This window comes from Erinaceus europaeus, chromosome 22 (genome assembly GCF_950295315.1).
Source record: "Erinaceus europaeus chromosome 22, mEriEur2.1, whole genome shotgun sequence".
NCBI classification, from domain to species: Eukaryota; Metazoa; Chordata; class Mammalia; order Eulipotyphla; family Erinaceidae; genus Erinaceus; species Erinaceus europaeus.
Window position 1 is genome coordinate 18415364 of NC_080183.1, and position 6000 is coordinate 18421363.

The following is a 6000-nucleotide window of genomic DNA, read 5'->3' on the forward strand; positions in this document are numbered from 1 at the left end:
CTCCTCTCCCCCTTCTTTTTCTCAGTCTTCCTATTTCTTTCTTTCCCTGCTCTTTTGATTTACGTTGTTGTAGCTCTCCTTAGTCCAGTATAAGAAAGAACCAAAATATGCTTTCTTGTGATTGTTGATATGCCCATTTGTAAGTGGCTCCACTTACGGTTAAGCAAAAGAGAGGTTTACTCATAAAATCTCTGTGAATGTGAGAAGTCTAGCTAGGAAAATAGGCAAAAGTCCAAAGTCTAAAACTACGGTACCCAAGATCACCACGTGAAGAGACCAGGGTCAATCTGGAGCCACGGCAAGTGGAGAGTGGCAGAATGAGGGAGATCCGGTCAAGAGAGGGAGCTGCTGCACGTCAGTGCTTACATGCACCCCCTTGTCAGTGGCTCTGCCTCAGGCTGACGTCACTCGTATGCTAATTGTCCCAAATTCCCATTGCACTCACAACATATTCTCAGTACTGTTTTACCATACCTGTGGCTGCTCATTCAAGGGAAGCCTCTCCTCTCTGTACGTACCATAGATATCATCCTTGGAGAACAAAGGACGTGTGCACACATGTTATACAGATGTTCATGTATGTATATTTATGTACACACATATGTATGTATCTATTATCCAAAAAAATCCATTACAGAATAGTAGCAGTAAGAAATCAGAAAAAAAAAAAGCAAAAACAATGAAATTAGGCTACTATATGGCAGTTTAAAAAGACAGCACAGGATTTTATATGCTAACAGATAAGTAATAGAACATTATAAAAAAGAAAGCGGGGCCAGGTGGTAGTGCACCTGGTTGGGCGCACATGTTACAGTGCGCAAGGACCCACATTCAAGCCCTGGTCCCCACCTGCAGGGGGAAGACTTTATAAGTGGTGAGGCAGGGCTGCAGGTGTCTCTCTGTCTCTCCCTCTGTATCACTCCCTTCCCTCTCAATTTCTAGCTGTCTCTAGCCAATAAATAAATAAAAGTAATAAAAGAAAGAGAGCAGCTATTCAAAACAAAGAAAAATATTTAAAAAGAAGAAGAAAAAAGAGAGAAAGCTAGAAATTATGTGAATGTACTGGAAGCTTTTCGTACTAGAATCAACTCAGTGTATGATCATGTGACTAACAGTGACTTTGTTCTATCTATCACATTGTTTTATACGAACCCCAGACACGACACGTCACGTCACGTCACGTCACGTCACGTCACGGCTGCAGCTGAGAATCTGTGGCTGAGATTTATCCTATCAGGTCCCTCAGCTCTAGAAGTCTTTGATTCTGAAAGCTGCGTGCAGTCTAGACCTTAGACACAGACTGGGCGGCCCAAGGCAGCCCGTTTGTGAAAGTGCCCTTTTTCAAGATGCAACACAAAATCAGTTGTCTGGTTTAAGTGTCTGTCAAATCGACATTGCAAAAGATGGTGTTTTAACACTCTTCTAGTGCTATCTGTCACAAGTCATATTGAACACTTTATAGAAATCACACAGTATGACCATGTCTCACCTCAGTAATAAGAAACATTAGGTCCTGAACTAAACGGAAAACTGAATAATATGGTCACTAATTGGGAGGCCGGTAGAGGGTGTGTGTGGCGCCCTCACTAGGGGGCTTCAGGCACAGAGCGCCCATCTGCAGAGGGGAGGGTCACAGCAGTGCTGCCGAGCTACAGGTGTCTCGTGTCTCTCCTTCTCTCTTTCTTTCTGCAGGTCTGTCTTTGACCTCGATCAAAAGAGAAATAAAAAGGAGGAAAATGACCACCAGGAACAGTGGGGTTATCCTGGCACTGAGCCCCAGTGATAACCCTAGTGGCAAAAACTAGATTTAAAATAAACAAAAAATAAGTAATTAAAATAATAGATGATTCCACCACGCTTGTCCATGTTGTCTTTTTTTTCATGCAAATAGAAAATTAGAGAAATAGAGAGATACAGGAAAAGAAGATGGGAGAGAGGAGGGAAGAGGGCTGGGTGGTGGCACACCTGGTTGGAAGCACACGTTACAATGCGCAAGATTCAAACCAGGTCCAGGCCCCCAGCCCCCAACTGCGCGGGGGAGGCTTCAAGAGTGCTGAGGCAGTACTACATGCCTCTCTCCTTCTCGCTCCCTCCTTATCTCTCCTCCTCTTAATTCCTCTGTCCTATCGAATTAAAATAAATAAAATAGTTGTTTTTTTTTTAAGGAGAAGAAAAAGAAAGAAGACACCATAGCACAGGCCGTGAAGCAGGTCTGCAGGGGTCTGTCTGTCTCTCCCCCTCTGTCTTCCCCTCCTCTCTCCATTTCTCTCTGTCCTATCCAACAAGGACGACATCAACAACCACAACAATAATAACTGTAATAATAAAACAAGGGCAACAAAAGGAAATAAATAAATATTTAGAAAATGAAGAAAGAATATAAATGCACATATATTTATATAGACACACATAATCATCACAGAGATCTAGGAGACTAGGCTCTTATACTTCTGTTTTCTTTTTCTTTTTTTTTTTTTCTTTTCCTCTTACACTTTTCTAACAGAAACATTTGCATCACCTCTGCTAAGGGATCTGGCTTGCTCACCCCCTGACACTGGTAAGCTGAATCTCTAGTTTGGTCATCTGAATTTTTCTGACACTATACACAGCCATCCAATTCCTTGATTACTCTGCATGTTAAAAAAAAAAAAAAAAAAAGAGTTTCTTGCCCTCCAAAGTGTATTTGTTGACAGGCTCTTTCCTACTACAGATATGCAAATAAAAAAACCAAAAAGTGTTCTCTCAGAAACCAGGGAGGAATTGTACTTACAAAGCACACCTGGGAAACTCCGTGCTGTTCTCCTCTGAGCTCAGTGCTCTTCTGAGGCACATACGTCTGCCTCCTATCATTTCTTCATGAGGTGCAGGGCAAAAGGCCTAGGCAAGGAGATGATCTCTGCTTGTCCCTACACTTTTTCCAAGCCACCTACAAGGAAAACAAGGGAGTAAAACACACCTACAGCCTTAAATACTTTTAAGGAATAAAACATAAAAGGAAGCCACCCCCTCCCCTGTGCGGCCGATAGCATAACAGGAACAGAGAAGAGGCCTCTTGGATCATGCAAAAGCCCCACTGGCCTCACAGGAAGCCAGCACACCCCTGCTGCTGGCTCACCACATGGGCTGGCTTCATCCAGTGGCCCACGTCAGCCAAAACCACTATCCCGAGCATGTAGACAGCAGGTCAAGAAAGTAATGAACTCCAAGCTAACACTCTTTTAGATAGAGAGACATACAGACAGATAGAACAGAGAGAGGGAAAGGGAAGATAGAGTGGGGAAGTGAGAAAGACAGACACCTACAGACCTGCTTCACCACTTGCAGGTGGGGCACAGGGGTTCGAACCTGGATCCTTGAGCAGGTCCTTGCTCTTCATACTTTGTGCACTTAACCCAGTGTGCCTGCCCCCCTCCCCTGCCAGCTAACACTTCTAATAGGGATATTTCTAAAGCTGCGCACACCTCCCACATTTAGTATTAGTATTAAGCGAGAGTAAAATGTCTTAACAATATTTCTAATTCTTTGTGCCCGTTTCAAAACAGCCTGTAAAAATTAATAGAAAGTTGAACAGAAAAGGGCCATGCTCACATGAACAGTAAGTCTGGGAATAGGACCGTAGCTGACTGGGGGGGGGGGGGGAGGGGGGGATAATTCTGGAAAAATTAATCAGAAGAAACCGTCGTCCAGAGATAGTTCAAAGTGTCCAAAGCTATGAAATGACTAAAGAGCAAGTTGAGAGGACAGAGCACACACTTCACTTTTCTAAGAATGCGACAGTCTGTGAGATGAGTCACAGAAACGGCCACGTTTCTCTGTGACAGTGTGAGACCGGCACCAGCCTTTGCACCACCTCTTTGTGCTGTCTGATACAACAGCCACTAACTGCAGTGGCTGCTGAGTTCTTAGAATCTGACCAGCTCAGAATGACTTCTGCCTTAAGTGTAAATCAAATGCCAGACTCTGAACAATTATGCCAGATATTTTTTCAATGTGAAAAGCTATAATATCGGCCCAGTGGTTTCAAGCTGACGACATGTTGAGATGATAGGTATTTGGATGCAGTGTGCTGAATCAATAATTAAAATTAATCAATAGTTAAAATTCATTGGTGCATTGCCCAAAGTAAAAGACTCTGGGGAGGAGGGGTAGGGCTCAGGTCCTGAATGCCACGCCTGAGGAGGGCTTAGTGGGGGTTGAATTGTTATGTGGAAAACTGAGTATGTTACATATGTACACACTATTGTGTTTTACTGTCGACTGTAAATCATTAATACCCCAATAAAGAAATTTTTAAAAATAGTTAAAATTCATTTTAGCAATTTTTTTTTTTTTTACTTCCTTAATCTAGGCACTAGCAAACTTTAAACTGACGTGTGGACTTACAACCATATCACCTCTTATCCGGTGGCGCCAAGTTGAGGGGCATGTCACAGCGCCTAAGGTCTTGGGTTCCAGCCCCACTCTCTCCCACCCCACCTGCGGAGGAAGCTTCATGGGCAGTGAAACAAGGCAGCAGGTGTCCCTCTCCTGCTCTCCCTCCCTCTGTGTCTCTTCCTTCCCTTTTGATTTCTATCTCCATCCACAAATAAAACTTTTGAAAAGTTGTATTAGTCATTGATCATTTGCTTTCGCAACCTGGAGACTTAATAAATGTGGAGCATATTTGATGCACTAGGCCTGGCCCGGGCTGGCTGCCGTGACATTACGTACAGCCAGCCGAGTCTGCTGCACAAGACTGCAGAAGGGGCCAGCTTGGTCAAGGCGGCCGGGCCTGGGACCCGTGGACACAGGCTTCCAGCAGCTGGACCAGTGGACACTGTCCAGCCGGCACAGGACTCGCAGGGCACCCGCGCTGAGCCTCGTGGCTGCACAAACGTCCAGTGTCCCGGCTGGCGGCAAAGGCCAGGGTTCGCGCCTGGACGGAGCCTGGACGGAGCCTGGATGGAGCCTGGACGGAGGCTGGATGGAGGCTGGATGGAGCCTGCCTGTCGCCTGCCTGTCGCCTGCCTGTCGCCTCTCCTGAGCCTGCCCGGAGCCTGGATGGAGGCTGGATGGAGCCTGCCTGGAGCCTGCCTGTCGCCTGCCTGTCGCCTGGACGGAGCCTGGACGGAGGCTGGACGGAGGCTGGACGGAGGCTGGATGGAGCCTGCCTGTCGCCTGCCTGTCGCCTCTCCTAAGCCTGGATGGAGGCTGGATGGAGCCTGCCTGTCGCCTGCCTGTCGCCTGCCTGTCGCCTGCCTGTCGCCTCTCCTGAGCCTGGATGGAGGCTGGATGGAGCCTGGATGGAGCCTGCCTGTCGCCTGCCTGTCGCCTGCCTGGAGCCTGGATGGATCCTGGCCGGGACACCCTGCGCCAGCCCCAGCGGCTCAGGCCAAGCACCCATGGGTGCACCCGATCCTCCCCGCGGCTCCGCTGTCCCCAAAGCTGGGCGAGGGGATCGGGGCCCAAAGCAGGCAGGGAGGCGCTGCAGAATGGTCAGAGGGGAGGCTGGGGTACCTACCCGAGACAGAGGAGAACCCAGGTCTTTAACGCCGGATCATCGCCGAGGCCTCACCCGGCTCCCGCAGCCACCCGAGACCCAGAAGGTGCCACTGACCAGACGCCGCTGTGCAACCGACTCTGCACTGCCCGGACTCGCAGCTATGGCAACTTGAACCTGCCGCCCAGCTGCTGCGTGTACAGGACCCCGCTGGCGGCGCTTGGCCTGATGGGAGCTGTAGTCCACCTCCTCGCCGTCAGCCGCGGGAGAAGAGCCGTGCGAACTACAAGTCCCAGCAGCCCGTGCGGCTGGCCTAGCATGACACGCCCGGAAAAAGAGATCTCTGCCCTGCAGCCCGGCGCTGCGCGCTCCAGCCTGGAAGCTGTTTGGGGAGCCAGCCGGAAGCTCTAGGTAAAGAGTTAGCGAGCCCTTCGGCCCCGATTGTGATTTAATGAGCACAGCCTAAGCTGTTTGCTTTGTTTCTTGATTTGTATTTATTTTGGGTAGAGAAAAAGAAATTG

At 48.3% G+C, this 6000-nt stretch overlaps 1 protein-coding gene across 14 annotated transcripts in view; it reads right to left on the reverse strand.

The window, feature by feature from the left end:
• Window positions 1-5703, reverse strand: part of CEP128 (centrosomal protein 128) — a 278921-nt gene extending 273218 nt beyond the window's left edge. For 10 of the 14 annotated variants that reach the window (XM_060181361.1, XM_060181355.1, XM_060181362.1 and 7 more), the window contains exons 1-2: window positions 5501-5693; window positions 2771-2926 (exon numbers count right to left, since the gene is read on the reverse strand). The gene's annotated coding sequence lies outside the window, so the exon portion shown is untranslated. Of the gene's footprint in view, window positions 1-2770; window positions 2927-5500 lie in introns of all 14 variants that reach the window. The other 4 variants (XM_060181353.1, XM_060181351.1, XM_060181364.1 and 1 more) reach the window with 4 other exon arrangements.
• Window positions 5704-6000: the final 297 nt, after the last annotated feature.